This window comes from Homalodisca vitripennis, chromosome X (assembly GCF_021130785.1).
Source record: "Homalodisca vitripennis isolate AUS2020 chromosome X, UT_GWSS_2.1, whole genome shotgun sequence".
NCBI lineage: Eukaryota > Metazoa > Arthropoda > Insecta > Hemiptera > Cicadellidae > Homalodisca > Homalodisca vitripennis.
Genome location: NC_060215.1, coordinates 14,401,084 through 14,425,388, shown reverse-complemented (window position 1 = coordinate 14,425,388; position 24,305 = coordinate 14,401,084). Strand labels below are relative to the sequence as shown.

Genomic DNA, 24,305 nt, shown 5'->3' with positions numbered 1-24,305 from the left:
GCTGAATAAGTCACAAAGTCGAAACGCTGACTGTCGTCATTTCGTGCTCCATAACAATTTACTAAAGTCGACTTTGAAAATTCTTAAAGTAGTGGCTATGCCAGTAGGTTACATCTAATTATCAGGTATGCTACTCCAAAATAGAGTGTAACGAATAGAAATCTCGTACGAAAAGTAATGTACAATGGAACTCTCAGACATACGGCAGTGGAGTGGAGTTGTGTTTGGTATTTTTTTCTTAACAGATCATGGACGTACATTTTTTAATAGAAAAACAATAAAATTAAAACATTACAACGAACTTAAAGAGAAGATTAAAAACTCTTTCCGCATATCTACTCAAAACAGTTCAGGAACCTACTTGAATATCCACGAAAGAAGCCTCCTCTGCACAGGCTCTATTGCTTAATCTGTGTTGCCTCAATTGGGTAATGTACATCAGCCCCACATCAAAAACCAAGAATTTAAATTTCTAGCTTTTGGAACAATACTGATTACGGGTTAAGAGAAGATTAGTGGAGTATATATTTGTATCAACAAGTGAGTATACAGGTATATTAGTCAATTTTTTAACGGTGTAGGCTAAGACAATATCATGATTTTACTTATATACGACATTCAACATTCAAATTTATGTGAATCAGACAATCCCTGTGATAATCAGAATTGTCTTAAAATGCAGTTCGATTGGTATTTTGAAACGAATGTTATAATCACGCGACCCTTATTTATTATCAACTAGAGCTTTCTCACTTGTCTCGGATACAGTCCTTTCTCATCCTTCACGTCTTTCAACTCCATGCAAACGTGACTCCCTTTAAACAAAACCTTTTCTGAAGTGCCAAACGTTTAAGAAACCGTGTTGTGTTTAGTGCTAGTTTGGAATCGGCATAAATAGAGCAGTCTACCTGAAGGAAGGTAAATGTAATTAATAAGCTCAAGTTGACCATAGGCAAAAGCACAGGTTAAACAGCATGAAATATACATGTCATAATATATAAACACAGGAATACCGTAACTTCTTTATACGGAGTGAATGTTAAGCCCGTGGCATCAGACTCAACATGGCAACCGATTCGAGAGGAAAAACAAAATTTGGTTCAGATATATTTAGCATGTCAGGTCCTAGTCAAACGGTTCTTCAATAAAAGATTTAAACTAAGTGCTATCAAACTGTAAGCACAGAACAGCAGCGTCAGTTTATCTTCGTCATTAATGATGACTGCTAAAACGAGAGAAACTCCATAAAACTGGTTAACGTATTCAAGTTTCTTCTTTGAAGTCAAATTCAACATTTCTAAATTTTGCCTCTATTCTCCAGCCAGAATACACTAATACAATAATCCATTATAGTTAGAATCATTCATAACTAAACAACAAAATGCTTGAATTTGTTTATGATTATAACACTTCTGTTTTGCTGAGAGCTACTTAAGAAACCAAAATAATTTCCTCCCTTTCTGAATATGATATCCATCAGCAATACAATATTTGCTAAGACAAAAATTCCAGATCACGTTTTGACAGAAAGTGAGTAAATTATGTCAGCTCTGTCATAAGATAAAACCTGGCAGTATTGCGAACGATCACTAAATAATAGAAAATAACAGTATTCAAAAGCAAGATAATTTTTCAACCACTGATGCAGATCTCAAGAGGAAAGTTACCTCTGTCTTCCGTAGCCAGTGAACAACATCAGGGCAGAAGTTGACTTGACTTCATTGTAGGAATGAAATATATGAAGTTGTGATTTCGATGGAACTGTAACAGATTCAAATAATCTATAAGTCCTGAAAGAGAATACATTCTGCCTTTAGAATAAAACTACAACTAGAGTTACAAACAGGTATTCTAAGCAGAACCCGGAGTATTAAAATCACATACAATCAAAATGTCAGTTAAAAAACCAGCTCCCCGACTTCGTTTCGAAATGTGGAATGAATCCTTCGTAAATCAACAAGGATACTAGGGTGGATTGAAGGAGAAAAGTAAATATTGAAAAAGATCCTTTCAGGAAATCAGATCCCCGAAAAGAAAATCAATCTCTTTACGATAGTGAGCATAACACCATCATGAACATAATTTATTTAGAACTCAATTAATGGAAAACGTTTAAACTTTCAAGGTGTTTATTTTTTGTGATATTGAATAGTGTGATATGTATAACCTGACAAACCATTTTCCAATACTGTATGATCTAATAGTGTTTTTGATGAATGTACACACTAAGATAGCTTACACCTTTTTTAACTACGTTAATGTCAATTTCAGTTTTAGATGTTGGCAACGGTAATATTGTATCTTGAAAGAAGAGAGAGGTAAGAAGAGCTGCTGTTCCTGATTTATGGAAAACAACTGTTTGGTATTTATGGTGTTGAAATGGTGTTCATGATTTTCGGTTGAAATAAAAGTAATCGTTGACTCATAATTCAACAAGTTGAACATTATTATTGACTCTGTATGTATTTTTGTGATTTATGTAACTATTGTGGTGAACTTTTTGTGTTGTTTCAACGTAAAGGAGACATTTATGGTGCCTAGTGCTTTAAGATTGAAAGGTAAGCCTTATTTTAATCTTGCCACCCTTTGCGTCTTTTTAATCACGTTTTTGTTTGGTTTGTGTTCAGTGTTTATTATTGTTAGTGTTTGTGTTATTGGTTATTCATCTCACTATAATGTATTAATTGTAAATAGTTAAATTGAAAACAATATAATCTGTCATAATAAAATACCAATAGAATATCATTAGGAATGAGTAGGGGTATCAATTAAATTATTGGCCGGGGTTGCCTATTTAATTGTAACACTATTAATGTATTCTACTCATTCTCCTAAATGAAACTATAGTAAGTGAATGGTTTTAGTTAGTGAAAATAACTAACAATGATGCTTTTTAATATTGAAAATGGAAGTGTCATTTCAGTAAATATAAAGTTTACAGACCACTGCTCTGGTGTCAAACATTCTTTTTTTAGTATATTCGATGGACAATTTTAAGATACACATGTCTTATAGTAGAAACATTCGAAATAGTACTTATCAGATTATATATAAAAGATTCAGAATGCCTGATCAGGAATGTTTTCGCCCATCAGTGCATTTAGCAGCAGCGCTTAATAATGCTGCCTTGCACTGCTGGCAATGAACAAGAAACAATCCCTCGAGATAGTATGCTGACCAATTAGGTACTGTAACAGATCAATATTGCATTGCCACATATATTTTTAGTTAGACAACAAATACACATTATCATTATTTTTGAGAGGTAGGCTAAAATTTGACATGAACCGATTTTCATCCAAATACGGAAACAATTATGATTTTATATTTGGATTATATTATTATTTTTGTAAACTTTAAATGATAATTAATATATCAAAAAATAATTGATAGATAAAACATTGAGATTTTAACCCTTCCTATGCCGTAAACAGATATATTAGAATGGTAAGACTTTGTCCAAAATGCCAAATACAGTTATATCCGATATTTTAGATTAACTTATGTCTCTTAGAGCGTATTTTAGTTCACAAAAGTCCTTAGAAAAGCTCTGTGGTTATTGTGGTTGCCAAGGATGTATTTATAAACGACCTTCACTCTGTGGCAGGGGGAGGGGAGCGCCCACTGTTTAACTCCGACCACCTGCTTATCAGTTCTGGGTCTCCTACAGAGCCATAACCAAACATATCCGTGGTGTGTATTACTGATTTCTCGGTTGTCACAAGTGCGTGTCTACTACATATATCTCGTTACTATTCTTCAATGTGTGGTACTGTTTATTTATCTCCAATGGCAACAACCATTATTACAATTGGTTACAATAAGTACATGCATAATACAAGTTAGCAAAACAACAATACTTCTATAAATATTAATAAATAAATAAATAACTGTTTAGTTTGAAATATTTATCTTGTTTTATAATGCAACGAGGTGTATTTAATTTAATTTAAATTTAATTGAAATAAACAGTTTTCTCAATAGTTCTTTTTTACTTTTATCAATAAGTTAAATAAGTTGATTTTAAGTAAAATACCCTGTTTTATACTTTTTTCACTTTTAACCTCATATAACTTAATTTATATTTATAATAAAAATTGGCTTTGAACTTAGAGAAAACAAATTTTTTTACTTGTCTTGGCGTTATAGGAAAGTTAATGGATTTGTGGCATGTGAAGGGTTAATTTAAAAAGTATAAATATTTAAAGAACCATTCTTCTGATATTTAAAATGATCATTCTTCTCATATTTGGCAAAAAAGAAAGCTCTGTTTCATCAAGACAATATACACATGTTTACACTCATCTATTCACGATGGCAAAAATCCATGAATTGGGCTATGAACTACTACGCCATCCAGCATATTCTCCAGACTTAGTCCCTTGCGACTATTTCCTGTTAACAAACCTAAAGAAATGGCTGGGCGGTAGGATATTTAGGTCGAATGGAAGTCATTAATGAAACAAATGCCTATTTTGAGAGCCTTGATAAAACCTATTATTTGTAGGGAATAAACAAATTATAAAAATCCTGGACTAAATGTATTGTGGTTGAAAAAACATTGAAAATAAAATGTTTATTTGCTGAAATAAACTGGTTTTATTAAAAAATATATGACTTATCAAACTGCCCTTGTAGTTATAGTTAGTAAACGCAACTGAAATTTCCATTTTAAATATTCAACTATGTTATATTAGCCTGCATTTTTAGTACCATTAAAACAATAGATGATGCTAACACTCAAAGGGTTAAATTTGCTAAGTTAGCTAACTTCGTTTAGGTGCTTTTACCATTGGGCTAATTGTAGTGCTTATTGGATTAGTTTTACTATGACTCGGGCAGTGAATTTCATTAAACTTTATAGGCCTAATTTCAATATCAGTCATGATATTATTAAAGTAATTTATAAGTAAGGATATAAGGTTAGCTGTTTTAAGAAACATTATTATGCTTGTGAAATATTTGTTGACAAATGACAATGTAGGATTATGTCTACAGTGTTTTACAGTAGACTACTTTGAGAATGTTTAAGTAGTTCTGTTGAGTTAAGCTCCAGTTCACCTTCCTCTCAGTCTGGAATAAGGAGTTCAAAATGTACTGGTTACATTGTTTCAACATCAGAGATACCTAGACCACAAGATAAAGTGTAATGTATTCTCATTGTCTCATCAGTTGCACAGTTGAGTGCACTAAAATGTGATAGACACGATCTCTAAGCACGGCAGAGCAACTTTGTTTTCTACACATAAAGTAGCTATGGTGGGAAGGGTTGCCTGTGAACATGACGCCCGATCTCAGGAGTCAATTCTGTAACAGTGTCAGATTCCAGATGATGAGGAAGATGAATTGAAGCGTACTAGCATAGCTACTTTATATGTAAATAGTTCTGTAACAAAAATACAATGAGTTGAAATGTTTTAAGGACAGTAGACAAAGTGTATTACTATTGATTAATATATTTATTTCTACAAAATTATATGCCTATTAAATGCCAGCCAATCGCACCTTAACCAGTATTTATATCAGTGTTGTAGTGGTACCCAACACACACAAATTACCCAAGATGAAGGAAAACTCTGGGTAAATCACTATGTGAGGTTTTTTAGACCTTTGTACTTAGTTCTTCTACCCCATCGAGGGATTACATTTGAACAAGCCTGAGATGGATTCAAACAATAGGCTGTTAAATCTTAAAAAATAATTTTATTGATGAAGTGTAATTTTTTTCACTGAAATATGAGTCTGACTAAGAACCTGTACTTAGTCCTAAAAGGACCTTTATACCTCCCTTACTTCTATTTATGAGTTGCCTTTGCAGCCTTAATGGCAGCAACTCAATTTTTATATAAAAAGTAAGGGTTTGGTTATACCATAATAACTTTTTTTGTTTATGGTAGAGCAATGAATTTAAAACATTGTTTAAAATACATGTCCCGCTGTATTGTTATTTAAAACTTTACAAATCATTTTATTTAAACATATTTTAATTTTTTATAACAGTTAAAAAAAATAAAATAAAAGCAAAACAATTTTTAAGTATGTATTTAGTATATTTAATAGTTAATTGCATAAATCTAAAAATTATAACTTCAGACAAAAAAAAAACTGTAAATACAAACCACTATGTTTTTTTAGTATTATTCCAAGCAGAAACCAGTGATTAGACTATTTTGTTCTGTGGCAAGATTCATAGTTAACAACACTAATTTTTAAAAGCCATCAAACTCTTTATGGTATATATACTTATATATACATACGTATATATATATATATATATATATATATATATATATATATATATATATATAGTAGTATTTGTGAGGTTCAATGCTTTTTCATCAGTAATTACTGTGTAAAGTATGAAAAGCCTTGAAACAATTCCAAAGGTGCAGTGGCACTTGGCATTGTTTACACATCTATCACAATCACTGCCACTTGAATTATACATTCACAATCGCTGTACTAAACTGTTTCTATCCTTGGTTTAAACAGTGTTATGATTTTGGAAAACATGAGAATTTCTTTTCAAAAGGGTAAAATGTTCTAAAATTTATATTGAAAAGTCAACAGATTATTGAGCCAGGTTTATAATATATTAGCCTACAACGTCTCGTAATGTGCCTGCGTCATTTCCCGGGCATTTAATACAGCTCTGTTGAATTAGAAGGGAACCCCACAGCTCTGTCCTGGGCATACTACCCTGGACTCATATTTATAAGCATCTAGTGCCTTTATACCCTCTATCTATAAAGTAATATCAATCCGCATCAGCCTGTACAGTGTTATCAGAATGAGGACTAAAAACAGTCAATAAAACTGTAACAAAGAGAAAACCTTTAGGATTATGAGGTTTTAATTCACAAAGGATAAAACTAGAGTGTTTATGTTTAGCCAAAACATCACCGTGAATGCAAAATAAGAAATTTATACATATTGAATTAATTGAATTGAAATATCTTAATTCATGTTAGTATATAAAACGTACATGAATGACATACATAATAATAACACATAACATATGATAATGTACCATTCTTTCCTTCTTAGTATTTAAGTAATAATAAACATTAAAACAGTTTTCCTCATACATTTCCGGCTTCGAAAAATAACTGGAGTCTGTTGACTATGGCCTATTTCTAATGTTCTTACAATTTCCAGATCAACAATTGAAAGAGTAGTAGCAAAGTGCCTTGTAGAAAAACTTAAATCTCTCTCTCATCAGGCATTCACACTTGGACATATTGAGGGTTAGCATCAAGAAAAGTTACTTCTTCCACTAATGGATCGTATTTAAAGTTCCAATACATTGTGAGCTTGACACAAAACTGGTCCAGATTTCAGTAGCCAAGATGGAATTGACTGTCCATTGCTCAATCGCCTTGAGTGACAGAACATTCATATAGTTACATCGCCTATAGTGAGGTCCTGCTGGAAGATATACCATGAGATGTAAGACTTCAGTGCCTGATGCATGAAGTAGTCATTGGCGTACTCATTGGTACTGGTGGTTTGGACTAATAATTTCATTGGAGTAAATGAATGCAAGCATGCTAAATGTAGTGAAAAAATTAAGTTAAAAATAAGTGGAGGATGAGATATCCTGATTTGCTTATGGAAAGAGAATATATTAAGCCACAATTTATTTTTAGCAGATGATGGCAGAGGGCTCTTAAAATCTAAATTTGAGACCCTAGCCATGATAGTTGGTTTCCACCGTGGCTATTCTGCTCTTGCACCATAAGTCGGGATGTGTGTAGAACAGTATGACCACCGGTTAAATGTCATCAATCAAAGGTCTTATGTGTCTCGTGCCGAGACATGACTCGGACTCAAGTAGCGTGTAGGTTAGGTGGTTATAGTGAAGAGATCAACCCTGTGTGGACGATTCCTAGCTGTGCCGTCCACTGTAGGGTTGTAGAATTTACCATAATTAATTAGATTATATTAGTTTCTACCTTTTGTTGAAGTTGTAAATATTTTGTGTAATAATTAAGTTAACTCAGGGTTTTCAGGGGTTAGGGTTTCTCAACATGTTACCTCTTTAGGTTTGTTTACTCAAGTGGGGGTTTGACCAGATTATTATTATCATTATATTAGAACAGTCAAAGAGAATTCTAGTACATAATTTATCAATATTATAATAACCTGATCATCAAAGCTGGTGAGAGAACTCAAACTGAATGCACCCCCCACCCCTACCCCACCCGGTCATGGGTACAATACTGTTACAAGGTGTGTTTAACACCTCTCGATGGCAGATATTAGCTAGTAAAGTTTTTATGTTTCACCCATTTTACCTTGACCAGCTTTAAATTTAAAATTTCAGACGGGATGTAAATTTTATGTTTGTAGAATCTGTTTCAATTCAGGACAAACTTGATAGGAAGCAGTTGTCCATTTGATATCCTCCAAAATGCAAGATGTTTTATTTGAACCCAATGATAGAGTTTAGTAATGCCAGGGTGTCAAAATGACTCACACTATTGTCTGAAGTGTTTGATTTTCATTGATAAAACAAAATAAACTCTCGAGAAAAGGTCACATTATCTTTACTTAGCCTGTACACAATGCCATATTGGGAAGAAGAAAGTACTGGATGTTATGGAGCAGATTTCTAATGTTTATCTTTCCAGTATCTTTTCAAATGTATTCATACTTGAAATAGTGGGAAAACAAAAACAGATCTTTGAAGAGACTGTACATCATTTGAAGGAGATTAATTTTTCAGGTGTAGAAGACAATGTGTCAGGCTTAGTAGTTATGTCACTGTAGAATATCCAACTCTGTTAATTGTTTTAAATAAGGAAAAACTCATGTCCTTGTTAAACCTAAATTATACTTATACTAATTGTACTGTTTATACTAATTTTGCTGTATCCATAAATCACTTAAGATTATAATCATTGTCATTTTGATTATGACCACAAATAGTAACATCATCAAAATAATTAAATGTATCTTTGAGTCCTTTTTCCCAATAACATAATTGATAACTCTTTGAAAAACAGCAATTCAATTATTAGTTACACCTAACGGTATCTTTTTAACTTGGTAGAGTTGTCTATAAATCTGAAAAGCAGTGACATGATTATCAGTTCTGGATAAGGATTAGTTGATATGCAACCCTTTCTATAGCACTAAATGCACTGTAACAGACGACTGTATGAACCAAATCTCCTATCCAGGGAACTAGTTAAGTGTCTGAATTTATAGTTCTATAGTAGTTAACCACCCTATGACACTTGTGATTTACAATGCATGTCTATTATTATATTTCTTCCTTGAGCAGACATGGAGTTTTTCTGTCAATGCAAAAAGAAACATGTCTGAATGGCGGCAAGATCTTTTATTGATTAGCTCTTAATCAGAAGTAAGGCAATTAAACTAACTAGCTGGTTAAACATTAACAGTTACCAGGCCACAGATAGCTAGTGAAGATTTCCTTACTAAATGTTAGTTTTACACAGACTGCTGGGAGAGTCAGTGGCCGAGCTGTCTAAGATGTCAGACTTTCGGTCTGAGTTAGATATAGCTCAGGTTCTTATCGGTACCGTAGACTTTGCGCTGTACCGACTATCTTCCATATTTTGTTAGATGATACAGACCATCAATGGACAAATGTCTATTACTTGTTCTGTTTCATAAGATCCTCACAAAGGTCAGTGGTCCATGAGGACTGGCAGAATGAGGCCAAAAAAGGGGGTAGGTTTTTTTCTTTTTTGAAATAAAAATTAATGACCAACTCCGCATTGTAATAAGTTCGATATGTACACTTAGTTGCCCAGTTATTGAGGAATGAGCAGCCATTGATGTCATTGTTATACTTGCCTGGATTGGTTCAATGTGAAGTTCGAGTTTATTAGCAATTTTCTCGAGTAAAATTAATAGTAGGGGAGAGTAGGGATACTTGAGCCACTTTTTAGTATTTGATTTTTATAATTTTTCTTTTTTGGTTTATTAAATGTGTTGTCATTGCAAAAATGAACTTTGATATTCCTGTATACATAAAGTGTTTATGGGTAACTCAGTTTGTACATTCATGCGTGGTGATAATTTGGTTAAAAGGTATCTGCATTGTGTCTCAAGTATCCCTCGTAGAGGGACACTTGAGACACCCCATGGGGATACATGAGACACACCAAGAAATAAAAACACAAACTTTCTTGGAACATATTTTATGTACTACAACTTTAAGAACTAATACACTGTGTGTAACTTACTATAATCTAATAAGAATGTAAGCAAACATTTTTTAACAAAAAAACTTGTATTTTTGACATATTTAAAAGGTAAAAATATTCATTACTTGTATTGAGTCTTAAACACAGAAAATAGAACGTTCATTCAATTGAAAGTCCACCAAATCCAATTTTAAAAGAAAAGCTGGTCACCCGATCATTTTTTGTTATGGTTCTTGGAGGCTTCAACATGATTTCAATTTGAGATTCATCAATTGTGGCAATGTCTTCCTCGTGGTGGCCATTTAAAACTTCGAGCCTTCTATGTGCCGTGCAAACTTTACATGAAAACCATCTTCTGTAAGGGTTCATTTATTTGACCAACAAATCTTCTAACAGATTTCTTCCCCTCATATCTCACCAAGACCCATCATTGTTTTGAGGTCGCCTGGACTGGATGCTTGCTTCATCATCACTGTCTTCAGTAATACACATTTCCGAGCTAAAGCTCTTCACTGAAAAGAGGTATCTGAGGCACAAGATTCAGAATCAGACCCACTAGCTTGCTTTTTTGCCTTTTCTTTCCAAAATGATTTTTTTTACTACAATATTTTTGTATTTTTTTGGCTTATTAGTTTTTTATTTTTAAGTTTCGCCTTAGTTTCTTTTTTCAAAGCTCTCCTGGATCAACTCTTGCTCCAATCTAGTTTTCTCTGGTGTTGGTGTGAGAATACTTGACTTTAATTTTTTTCTTCCTCCTTTCCTGACCCGAGGTAATGCCTTTGGGTACGGTCGAAACAATTTCAGGAGACACAATTAAACTTGGTTTTGGCATTAATGTTTGTATCTTGACAAGATGGCCCAGGTTGACAAACTTCCTGTGGTGTAGGGGAACATGATGATGTTTCTGCTGGTTGAGGGGCCAGTCTGCAATACCTCAGTTGCCTCTGCTTCTTTTCAGCATTACCCTGGCTTAATTCTTGTATATCAGAACGATGCAGTTCTAAACCTTCACTAGGTCTATCTGTCACATAAGAACTGAAAAAGTCCCTCTTCTGTGAATTTATGTTCATCCAAAGGCACAATACCTGTCACTTCAAAGCCTTTGCAAATATTAGAACTTGTTAATGCACGTGGATATGCTTTGCCAACAATCTCTGCAATGTCATAAAGCGATATGGGCCGTCCTGGATGAGACAACATCCAAGAATTTGCTGAGACATTGTAATATGTTTTCAAAGGGCCATAAACTGTCCGATCAAGTGGCTGTAACCTGTGGCTTGTGTGGGGTGGAAATGTTTAATAAGACAATCCCCATTTTCCTTAGCCATTTTAAGTGAAGCAAGGGAAATGTGAGATTCGTGATTATCAAATATCAAAAGGACCATGTTGTTTGTACTGCAACGAACATGTTTGATAAAGTGTTTTAAATAAAGTTCAAAGTTAGAGGCAGTCATCCATCCACTAGGATTTTGCTGCTCCATCACATCCTGTCGGTCCATTTTTTTAAAATATATCTTTCATATGAACTCTGGGAAAGATAAAAAATGGGGGGGGAATAGAATTTCCAATTGCATTGATACCACAGCACATAGTCACAAGTGTTCCCCTTTCAGCTGATGTCATTTGACCAACCTGTTTTTTCTCCTTTTAAACGCCACAACTTTACCTGGTTTGTGTACAGTTGTAATACCAGTTTCGTCTACATGCCATATAACTTCTGGAGTAAACTTATACTTTTCCAAGACCTGTTTGTAGTTGGAATAAAACAGGTTCACATTGGTCTGATTAAAAACTAGTTTGCACGGGAAAAAACTAGTGGCTTGGGATTCTCTAATGGAAAGTGTGGGATTTTCGCTTCATGAACCCCCTGAACCAATCAAATCCTGCTGAACAGTGCCTGTCCCAGACTGGGGAACATCTTTATTATTAGCAGCAGCAAAGTCATAAGCCAACTTACAAACTTCTCTACGGGGGGATAGACCATAGCACAGTTTTAGATGCTTTAATTTAAGTAAACTTTAAGCATACCCTCCTCTTCTTTCGAAAAGATTTGTCTCTTTTTAAAAATCAGGGCAAAGTGCATCTTTGTTGACTGGATTAGCTTTGTATTTCACCAAATACCTTGAAAGTGTAGTCCCTGTCAATATCATATGCTTTCTGCTTTGCTGCACCTCTAAGGGTATTTCTCCCTTCGGACACTTCCTTGCAGGCTTGGTGCATGATGTCAGGAGGAACTACCTGTCGTGGTTTGGCACCATCCTTCCGTTTGTAATGTGCTGCGGCATGTCTGTAACGAAACAAAAATTGGCTGTAGCCTAAGATTGATAAACGTCAATTTATAGAGCTGCAAGCTAGACTCACGTTTGTACAGAAACAAATGCCAAATGCATGTAGCCTACACAATGCTTAGGATTTATGTAAATCATAGGCTACAATAATTCTCAGAAATATAAGACTTATCAAGCTATAAAATTCTCTTTTTTTTTTGTTTTTGATAACAATTTTTATTTAAATGTAATTTTTATTATAAGTTAAATATGTCAAATAGGCTATTAATCTATTTTAATATTTAGCTATTTTAAGATGTATTTATTGTATAAAATTACTATATAAATCCTGCTATCTGCATAGTATAAATAAATATCTTAAAGGATTTATAATGGAGGATACTTGAGACATGTCTCAAAACTATCCCCATTATGACTGTCTCAAGTATCCCTGCTGCTACCATTTTATTGTTTTACAGAACTGGCTACATTGTAGATGAGTATTTTTAATTCCTTGTAGTGTCAAATTAAAGTTTAATTATAACTCTTTTTTCTAAACTATAAACATTTATCAATAGACTTTAATGTAACTTAGTAAAAAATAGAAGTTTACTCACCTAATTTTTTACTACAGATGAAGGAAAATGAACTTTTGATGATAGATTCCAGTTTGTGACCATCTAAGCAACTGGTGTTTAATGTAAGAGCTGAGAGAACAAACAAACCAAGTCAGGCTGCCAACCCTTGCACTTAAAATTTCCCCTCTGTCAGCTATAAATGGAAGTGGCTCATGTATCCCATATGCTCAAGTATCCCCACTCTCCCCTACTAACAGTAGCCTTACTACACAGCAAAGGGAAGCTATAGCAGGGGTGAGATTACATCTCTGAGATAGTATGTTTTGTATAATCGGATTCTTAAGTCACTGAAGTATATATATATATATATATATATATATATATATATATATATATATGTGCATGCCTTTTGGAAATGCCCTTTCTTACCACAGACATTACAGGTGGTATTTACTAGCAGGACATTTAAACCAGGATGCTAATTTTACCTCTAGAGTACTTTAGCTTTTGCTGCAGCCAAGATAGTATGTGATTACTTCAAATCATTTTTATGCCCTTCGTAGCATTAAACACGTAAGCAGGTAGGTGATTTAGATATTTTTATAAATGTTGAAAAGCAAGTTATAGAGGTCTTTGCTAAACTATAAACGTCTGGCAGTCATAGAGACGAATTTTTAAAATCATTTGTCTTCTTAGGTAGAGTGGAAGCTATTAATATAATAATCTTGAATTGATTCATCTTTGTTTTGTGCCATGACACCAGCTTTATAGTTAAAATCCTTGCTTAAAATCTTGTAACTCTAAGTACAGATCAAAATTTTCTCCAGCTTCCTGTTGGCTGTTGTCAAGTTTGTGTCAAGCCGAGATCTCATTAACGGGTTTTACACACAGTTTCAAAGATACTTGCAACTGCACTATAACTCTCACATGCACTTGAAACAGAATACAGAAGAAGCTATAAAATTGAACAATAGGTCTCAGTTTATCAGCATCATTGGATTGTAAACGAACTGTACAGTTTATTACAGTTTTGTACCAGGAGTATATAAATTCTTGAATATCCGTTCTACATCCAACTTGGTGAGTTTTAAGAACTGATTATTTCAGTGTCTTGTGAATTAAATGGTAATAAAACGAAAAAAATTAGAATTAATTATAAGGTTTTAATTTGGGTCAATCAGAAAAAGGGTAGCGCTTTTAACTGAAATTCAATGCTGTATATCTCTAAATGTAGTTAAGTCTCAGTCATAATTTTTTTATGAGATATTCCTATTTGTATAAAGAACATTCTGTAAAATTTTCATTTATTTTCATTCAGTCCCTTTTTAGTTATTAACCCTAGAAAATTGACATTATTAGGCTTTCGGCCATTTTTGAAAAGCTCTAGAAAAAAAAGGAGAGCATTCTCAGGGCTAAAACTTTTTTAGTAGGTAGTTATATTATTTTTCAACAAAGAAATAAAATATTAGTAGTGAGTCTCTTTTCCTTCTTAAACTTTTATGGTCTTAAAAAGTAACAATTGATGATTATTTGGTATTTGGTTAATTGGTTTTGCAGAACAAGTTTGACTGACTTTCTTGCACAAAAGAAACATTATTATAATGTCAAATTGAAGTTCATTTTATGCTGAACACACTGGTTTTTGGATTATTCTAATATCTTTAAAAATAGCTTGGCAATTGAAACTTTTCGCAAACCGTGTATTTTACTAAAATCTGCAAAACCGCCATTTTAAAAATGGCCACCAGGAAAAAAAACTATGGCTTGTAAAATTTTTCAAATAGTGTTTTGTGATTGTCTACCCATAGGGAAATTAAGGCAAATTTAAAAATGTTGAGCAACATGACCTGGGTGATTTGAAATGGATTGACCCATTCGCAAAGAACAAAACTGGAGTATTTGCATTGGAAAATTTACGATGAAAACAAAATAAGAAATTTAAACATCTTACATTATTAACATATAATAATATACTAGAAAAGCAGATCCAGGAGTTCTATATGTGACCATTAGTGAGTAGGATAATGTGGGTTCAGTATTCAGCATCTTTAGACTTATTTTGGATAAACCTTTTGGTGCTTGATTCTGTCTGCATTGAATACCATGGCTTGTTTTCCTAAGGGCGTTGCCAGTTGGGCTCTTGGCCCATAAAATAAACCCAGCCCTTAAACCCAGGTCTGAATCATCAGTGTCAAGCTTCAGAGTATAGTCTTTTATGGTGTAAGATTCTATTGTATACTGTTTATCTCTACTTTCTATGGAGACTCTTTAGCCATTGGCTATATTACAAATTTTGTTAGGCATAGTAAAGTTTGAGAGCCACTTATGTTATGTTTATTTTACATTGATCTGAATTTCCCTTGTAAGCTTGTTGTTGGTTAAAATAGGTTAATTTTCAATTAAATTTATTGGTCTGTTTGAGGTATAAATTTCCAATTGTTTGCACATCTCTCATGTTTGAACTCTCATATGAATCCCCATGTTACATAATTTTATTTTGAAAAGCTCTGATGCGAGAAGTTAACCGTTCATTCAAAATACTGAGTAATGACATATCAAAATACTAAAGCTAAAACAAATTAGAACTGTTCTTGAGGTATACCACAAGGATGTATACTTGGACCTTTGCTGTTAGCTTTATATGTGAACAACTAAGTACTGTACCTACTTTTACTGGGTTACACTCATATGCTGACGACTTTCAAATGTAAAAATTTAAGCACAAGAAAGACTTGGATTGTCTACGTAGCAAATTCCAATTTTTTAAAACAGCAATATGTAATAAATCTTTCATTGATAACGTATATGTTCTTCAAATAAACTATTGTTCTTCAAATAAACTATTGATCGTTCAGTAGTCACAATAAACAAAGCCATTAGCCTTCCACATAGCACTACTTGGCTTGCTGCTGATTTACACAACTGACACATAGTCTGGGTGATATGTGATCGATGTATGTGGGAAGAGACCAGAATAGGTTGACTGAATCACAGGGTAAGACTACTTTTAAATTTTTAGAAGGATGGAGGAGGTACGTAGTGCTTGTTAACGTGTGAGTTCTCCAAAATTCATTAGCTTATTGATACAGTGGAACGGTATCAACTCTGTTATTCTCTATGTTATTGTAAAGTGAAGTGAACTCTTTAGTGTATATTTCAGTACTTCTTTTGATTTAGCATCCCCCCCCCACCCCAAACAGTGTCACATGATGCGGGGTTATGAGTAGAACATGCCTGGAACTGCCTCTACTATGTCCCTCACTTCAGATAAATGACAAAAAAATGGAGGGAACAGGTGCAATAGGTTATACCAATGAGGAGAGAGGAGGTGGGCAATAACAGCCATCTGGCCATCAAATGGTGGGCTCCATGTTGAAATTATCAGTTTGTATATTGACAGTAGTTACCTTAGTAATCTCAATAAGCCCATATGTGCATAGATTGATAATACTCATAGAGTGTCCATATCAGTGAAGATTTTGTATATTACAGTAGTAATAAACATTATAATTTAAACTTGTAAAATGTACCCTATGTTCAAATTTACCCCTTCTTTTCTATATATATATATATATATATATATATATATATATATATATATATATATATATATATATATATATAAGTCTGTTGAGGTTATTGAGGTACTCGTGATATTATGAGTTTTTATATTGACAGTTAATACATCACTAATCTCAGTAGATTCATATATATATATATATATATATATATATATATATATATATATATATATATATATATATACGTGGATTGATAGTACTTATATAGTTTGGAAACAGTTTTGTTTATAAACATGAAACGAAATAGTCTACCGTTATTTTGTTGCATTATATTTTATATATGTATATATTTTTGCAGCCCTTCTACTTGTTACTGGTTAGTATTGTTTTTCTCTGATGTTCTTTTAACTAAATTCTTGGCTGAGTAATACCTAATTACCACGTGTAGAAAATTTTTTCTCTCTTGGTTCGACAGCTTACTGGTTACCACCTTGTACGCGAGTTTTTGAGACCAAGTACTTTGAGCACAACTTCGAGATTAAGTTCTTGTGTCCTAGAATGGTTCTTCTTTGAGGAATACCTTGATTCTTTCCTTTTTGTGACTACAGCTGCAATGTTGAGCCAAGATGGTGACACTGTGATGTGTGAGAGAAAACATTTAAAAGTTCTATTAAGTGATCAAGTTTGCAGGCAAAATTCCAAAGAACATTGGAACAACCAGGCCCACCCCCAAGGTATCATTTTAGATAATTAACTTATTACTTTATTTTGGCAGCAACGTGGCAAGTCATTATTTTATTTTTACATCTAAAAGTGGTTATTGTAGGTTTTATTTTACATCCAACTATGAAATGTATATGTTTTTTGAAAGCTTATAAATTGTGCTGCAACTGCTATTCTAAGAGTTTTGTCGAGTTGTACAAAATAAAATAGTTATAATGTAAGTTTGTGAAAAAGGGACGTGAAAATGCAAAAATATTAAACGTTAGTAATTATCTTTTAAGCTATTAAGTTCAACAACTAAGGAACATAATCTTATTTGTAGAGAATTAACTGAGGAAAATTAAGATTTATTTTAACATAATGTAATAAAATGTACCAAGGTATAGGCTATAAACTAAAAGCTTCCAAATGCTACCTTTGAAAAATTAGTTTTACAATAATTCTTTCCTTTAAAAATCACAGATTGACTGGTCTACAACGGATTACTAGAGAAGAGGCCTAGAGTGAAAAAATTCTCTAACACCAGATTTCGGTTTAACATTTATTGACTGAAGGTGGTTTTCCACAGGGAGACTGAAATAATTTGAGAATGTAATTGTTTGTTATTGCTGATGGAAGGTTTGAAAGGATGATGGGATTCCTGACATTTGCATCGTTATATATTATAATTAATTGTGTAAGCAATGTTTGACGTGGTGTGAACCGGAAATCTATGATGTTAGTTATGGCACCAACCGTGTAAGCCTAAGAACTCAAATTTATATCCTTATATTTTTAAGAACATCATATGTAAACTGAGGGCTCTTTTTAAGTGCTCCAGTATGAAACTTGACACACAGTTCAGGTTCATGAAAATGTGATTATACAGCCAGATTCCCCGTCTAGGAACCCTGACAAAGTTCAGGTGTATAGTATGTAGGATGCCTCTTCCAGAGATCAATTCATTTGGAGATTGCAGCTTGTGATTATTGGTTTCTTGCAAGAGTATTATATTTAAATAATTTCTGAAACTTTTCATGCAATGTTTCCTGGTAGTGTGGTTTCTTAATGGGAAGGACAAAACTACATTATTTAATTAGTCATGCACAGTGATAATATTTTGATTAAGAGATCAAAAAATATGTTCAGGGTTCACACTGTAGTTCAGTTTTTGATGAGACAACAGATGTTGAAAACTGAAATAATTACAGGTAGAAATAAATTGGGCTGTAACAAAAGAACATCCTTAACCAGCACTCTGAATCCTTCTTCCTAGGTTATGCTACGTCTGATGAGCTGTCAAAATACATTTCACTTCCTTTAATAACAAATTTGAACTTAAGTCCTAAATCTCCAGGTATATGTCATCATAACTTGTGACATCCTAGTCGTTCTGAAGCGAACACCAGTGGATATTATAGCAACCTACATTCTCCGGTTAAAATAACTTTATCAGTTATTATTATGAGTCAAATTCAATTTTAGATTATACCAAGGGAAAGCCTATTAATCGTAACCATGAAAAAGTAATCAAAAACACAATATATATTGCTCGATATTTATTTTTATACTTGCATTACTATGTAACAGTAAAATATCTAAAAAAAATCTACTTTCCGCTTTTTGACGAAAATGTAAAAACCCTTAACGACAAATTTACTTAAATTTGTACAAATGGTAATAGCCTAATTTAATTTCAATAAACATTGAATCACAGTACAGAGTTATGGGAGTTATGTCATTTGAAATACATGATTAGTACGTATCCAAACTCTTAGATTTTTCAATATTTTTATCGGTTATTCAGTAAAACAATCTCAAACTTTTTTATACTCAATCGTTCAAATATTTAAAAATTATACAGTGTACAAGAAACACTAACAGCGTTTGGTATTAATTATATGTTTAAAATGAGACACCTCCCATAATGCTACGATTAAAAAAATAAGTGCGTTAAAGTGTTTGAAGTTCGACAATGTTAGCACAGGGTTTAAACGTAAAATGATTTCACTACAACCAGCTCTTCATAGAATTATGAAATATTAAGTAATCAATAGCTACTATCACTAGGTAAATACACTGCTTCCAGAATTTTGTGTTTTCAAACCCCACCGAAGCTCGTACATTTGGGTTGTCATTATTGCGCCCAACCATTGCCTTAATATAATATAAATATTTTAATGATTTTGAAGAAATTAAATTAATCCAACTTACATAACCAACTTATTTGTAAAGGGAACTTATATTATGAAATTTCCATGACAATATCTATAGTACTATTAATCAAAATATACCCATATGTGTACTGATACATTCCTTTAAAATGAAAGTTGACTTGCAGCGTGGCCAAATGTTCCAAAAGTTTTACTTGTACATCTTACGCAACCTATATGATTGAACATAAAAAATTCAGCCGAATCGATTAAGTAGTTTTAACTCTTCGCCAACGAATTCCTGGCTAACAAAAATAAATTGACAAAAAAATCCTGGCCTACTAAACATTCTTTTAATTATGCCCGCAGTTTTTTAAAACAATATTTAAAATTCAGTGTATTTATCAATTGGAACAAAAGCTATACCGTTGTTTTTGTCTATTGAAGCAGTGAATAATATATCTGAGCAGTCAGGAGTTTGCTGACTGACACTAGACGCTTGTTATCAGACGCCAGGTCCACGCATACCAAGTCATGTAACAGGACAGTGGCAATAGACTTCCGAACTCGCTCCCTTGTAGGTCACGTGATCTCAGGTGACTTGTTACTGTACCAGTGTGAACCCTGCCCTAGCGAGTTTTACGTCACTCACTTGTGAGCTCAGTCCATCACTAGCCGTGCCGTAGAAGTTTGCATCTCATGCCGTTACTATTTTTGCAAAAACATTACTTCACAAGGTGGAAGTAACTTAAGTACTCCAAAATTGGCCCCTGATCAAATTGTTTGAGGGTCATGCGCTGGTGGAGAACGCTAGATACACAGATGATCAAACAAGATATACCTCAATTTGTTAAAGAACCTTTGGAAAATGATAGGTTTATTGGTAGTATTGTGACAGAAGATAAAAACAATAAGGTATACTTATCCTTTAGGATATTTAAAATTAGTCGACTCTAGAAAGAGTGGTGTGTGAACCAAAGTAAATTTGGTACAAGGTAACGATTGAATGTTGGGCGAGGTTGTTCTCCCGAGAACGTTCTCTTAAACGCAGTGAATTGGTTAATTGACACAGGAAGTTCAGATCTGCCGAGACTTAATGAATACATTAAAGTAAATGCATTTGTTTACAAGCAACGCAGTAAAATTACGATTAGACTTCAAAATTACAATGAATATATTTTACGATAATAGTAATGACAATATTTTAATTGTAAATGAAAATATTAAGCTATAGCAAATGTAATATTTATAACAATATCAATGGAATATTAAATCTATGACATAACAAAATTATAAAAGGAGTCGACACTATTACGACTGACATATTGAGCAGGCTGATTCGATATTATTGTGAGGTATATAGGCAACCCAGTCACTCGTAGAAACCCTCGTGAAAACCCGCCTAAAGTTACGCTCAGCCATCCGCGTTAAGGGCTGTAAATTTTGCACTGGAGTCAGCGAGCGATTTGTTTCACTTGTATCAATGATCTCCTTCCGCAAACTCGTGATTCGAGATCGAAGAAGCTTGTCTGGTCCTCTGAAATGAGAACATGAACTGTGTACACAGGTTGTAAGTGCCGCAATGTGGTGACGGTAACCTCATGTAGAAGGGCTCAGAACTAGAAGCAGCACGTTAGTTTTTGTATTTTGTCTGTTGGTAGGTGCCGTCACCTGGTGGCGATAACCTCAACTACAAGACCCCCAAGTTACTAGGAGCAAGCGCAGAGCCGTTCTCGTGGTTTTTTGGTAAGTGCTGTCATCTGTGACCATAAAAAGAACTAAAGACGATATAGGCTGTCAGCAGCACTGAACTGGATTGTAAAATAGTTTTTAATTTTGTTGGCCATTTCAAGTCAGTTCAGTATTTACTTACAAAATAAGTGTTTGAACTAAAAACAAGCACCCACAACAGCAATGTACAAGATTCGAAAATTCCTCGATCTTCATATCTTCATTCGAACCAAACTCATTTAAAGAGTAGATGCAAATCGGTGTAGTAGTAAAATTATATTGTAATAACAAATTAAACTGAAGTTTTAACTGAGTGTAAGTCTTTTACTCTCAAAGGATGAACTTAGATACATCTATAACCAAACTAATTTAATTTAAAAAATCCATAATTAAGATTTGTATGTTCAGGGTTTGTACAAACGTCTTTCAATTGATTTAGTCTTTTCAATTTGAGATTTTAAAAATTACACTAATTGAAGATTAGTGGGCATGTAACGATTGTAAACTGTAAGATCTAGTCCGTATGTTGTAAAATTATTTAATATTAAATCACGTACCGGTTTCAAAGGCGCTTGACAAACTAATTGTGAAAGTTATAGCAACAATACAATCATCTGTATGAACGCAACTAGTAATATTGCGTATGCATGCTTTACACATACGGTATTTATTTTAAAAAAGGATCGATATCACAACAACAACAACAACATTCAGGCACGTAACCTTATTGTAATGGGCGTATGAGGAACACAGTTAACGAGTAGATATGATCGCTGATCGTGCCAGTCAATCCGTGGGATAAATTCTATTTCTTTGTATTTTAAGTTCTTCTGTATTACGTTAAGACATTACAATGTTTTCGTGGTTGTTGGAGTCAAACTGTTTGCGTAGAGGCAAACTTGACCCTCTTTTAAACAGAAGTACTGCTGATCCAGTCTAACAACGACGGAAAAGTAGCTTACCGGGAAAAGTGAAATAGCAGACAGAGGTTTAAGACGTTGGTAGGACTGCTTGCAAAAGCATTCACTGATTGGGTCTTTTTGTTACGATTTTAAGTCGCATTTAACCCTATTTTATATTTGTATATATGTTATGGGTTTTGAGCATTAATAAATTACGCCAGTAGTCATTAATTTTTAATTTAGACAAACATTAAAATGCGTGGAAGGAGTTAATTTATTGTAAAAATAATTATATTTTATGCTATCCTAATTATCTCACTGTTAAACGAGGGCTATCTCGATATAATCCCTTAACAAAATTACAGGTTAGTGGATCAATTACGTTCATTGGAATGTAATTGCACTTAATATTCCATCGTTTATTACTAGGAAACCTACACGAAACTGTGTTTTAATGTCTAATATTGAACGTGTCTGTTTATTTTACCTTTAAACTACAAGCGTTGCATCTAAATTTCTTGATATTGTTGAACTCCCTACATATTTTTTTCTTTGTGTTTTTGCATAGATAAATTAATGTGAAGGATGTGTTTGTAAATTAGGAGGTGTTTTAATATCGGCTATACGAGAATTAGATCATTATTCTTTAGTCTAGTAATTTCAAAATTCGAAATGACACTATATAGTATTGATTTATGTACATTGTAATGTTCATAGAGATTTATAACACACTACAGCTATCATTACACATGTTCTTAAATTTTGTGAAATTGTTTGATAGGTTTAACAGAACATGCATTTTTGCAATTTAAATTGTGAGGTAGACCTTTTGCTTATTTAGTATGGCTTTCGTGGCGTGGGATGGATGGCAACGGACGGCCTTTTTTATAATAAGTAATGAAATGCGTTAGTGTTTCTGATGCTGACTAATGTTTTCAGAAGTTTTCAATAAAAATATCTACATCAAAGACGCATAATTGAGTCACATATCATCCAACTTTATCATTTAACATAAGGTTGCTGAATCATGAATATGTATTAATAATTAACCGTTTCTAAAAAAAATATTGACAATTTTGCTCGTGACATGAGTCACTATGGTTGTCTCTTTCTGCTGTAGATAACATTCGTTTTTTAAACTAAAGCAATTTATAATTAAAATTGTATTTATTTTTGTTATAAGGAATTCTAATGGTGATAGTGAGTCTTTCAAGCGTTAGTTTAAATAATAAGTCAGACTAATCTTTTTTATAATCAGTATTTCTTTGAGGTCGAGTGATAGACAGGGCTTTACAGCCCTAACTCCGCTTCTTTAATAAAGGCATTTTTCATTTCATTGTATAAGGATTGAACATCGATAGTAACTAATTTTGTATTTTCAGGATGAACTCAAAGGTAAAAACTATTATTCATAAACATGGAACATGTTTACGATTTCTTTGAAATAATCATCTACAAATTCTAATATTTTCTCAGTCAGATAAGATATTGAAGAAACAGTTCTGCTAATTGGAGCTTTTTAAAGTTTTTGTGAATCTTTGGTAATATGTAGATCATTGGGAGTTCGAAGATTCCCGAAAATGCAATCAAGTAAGTTAGGTTTTTCTTAATTTCGATATACTTATGAATGTGGATGTGTCACTTAGTTGTCTTTCTGCTTCTGTAATTTAATCTTTTACATTCATTATTACAGTAACATCCCATTGTCACCAGAAATTCTTATTATGTCTTTATTATTTCGTAAGACAGTTATGGGTTTAGGCTGTAGTTTCGTTAAGGTGATGGTTTAGGTAAAGTGTTTGCAAATGAAATGAAGAATCAGATATATCGTGAATAATTACGTTTGAACATTGCTCTGTTGTTTAATCTGGATTCAAAGTTGGACTATGTCAATCTGAACGGAGTTTGAATTTTACGAGAAAGTTGAGTGTTCTCTTTTGCTCTTGTGGAATGCAATGTTTTGAAAAATAATGTTAATTATAACTTCAAAATTAAATGCATCGGAAAAAAATTTGTCCAAAATTAAGTCCTTTGGTAATTACATCAATTTAATTCTCTTACGGTAAAGTTTGATAAATTTATATTGTTGGTTTTGGGTAATGTAACATATATAGGTTTAGAAGGAGCATGTATTTTTGTGATCTATTCTAAATTGTAAACAATTAATGAAATATTCAATAGTGTTCTCAATTGACTCATTGTCAGTATTTATATATTGATTGATTACGTAAACTAAAATTAGCTCGTAACATTACAAGAACGCTGGTTAA

General features: G+C 33.0%; 2 protein-coding genes across 8 annotated transcripts in view; one reads left to right on the top strand and one right to left on the bottom strand.

Annotated features, from left to right (window-relative positions):
• The window catches only part of LOC124368715 (angiotensin-converting enzyme-like), an 85,776-nt gene that overhangs the window by 50,262 nt on the left and 11,209 nt on the right, over positions 1 to 24,305 (bottom strand). Inside the window, exon 2 of one of the 2 annotated variants that reach the window (XM_046826021.1) lies at positions 1,668 to 1,761. The exons of the other annotated variant lie outside the window; for it this stretch is intronic. The gene's annotated coding sequence lies outside the window, so the exon portion shown is untranslated. The remainder of the gene's footprint in view (positions 1 to 1,667; positions 1,762 to 24,305) is intronic. 2 annotated transcript variants of the gene reach the window in all.
• LOC124368713 (bromodomain adjacent to zinc finger domain protein 2B) overlaps positions 2,318 to 24,305 on the top strand; it is a 216,358-nt gene continuing 194,370 nt past the window's right edge. For 5 of the 6 annotated variants that reach the window (XM_046826019.1, XM_046826017.1, XM_046826020.1 and 2 more), the window contains exons 1-2: positions 2,318 to 2,558; positions 21,064 to 21,148. The gene's annotated coding sequence lies outside the window, so the exon portion shown is untranslated. The remainder of the gene's footprint in view (positions 2,559 to 21,063; positions 21,149 to 24,305) is intronic. The other variant, XM_046826016.1, reaches the window with a different exon arrangement.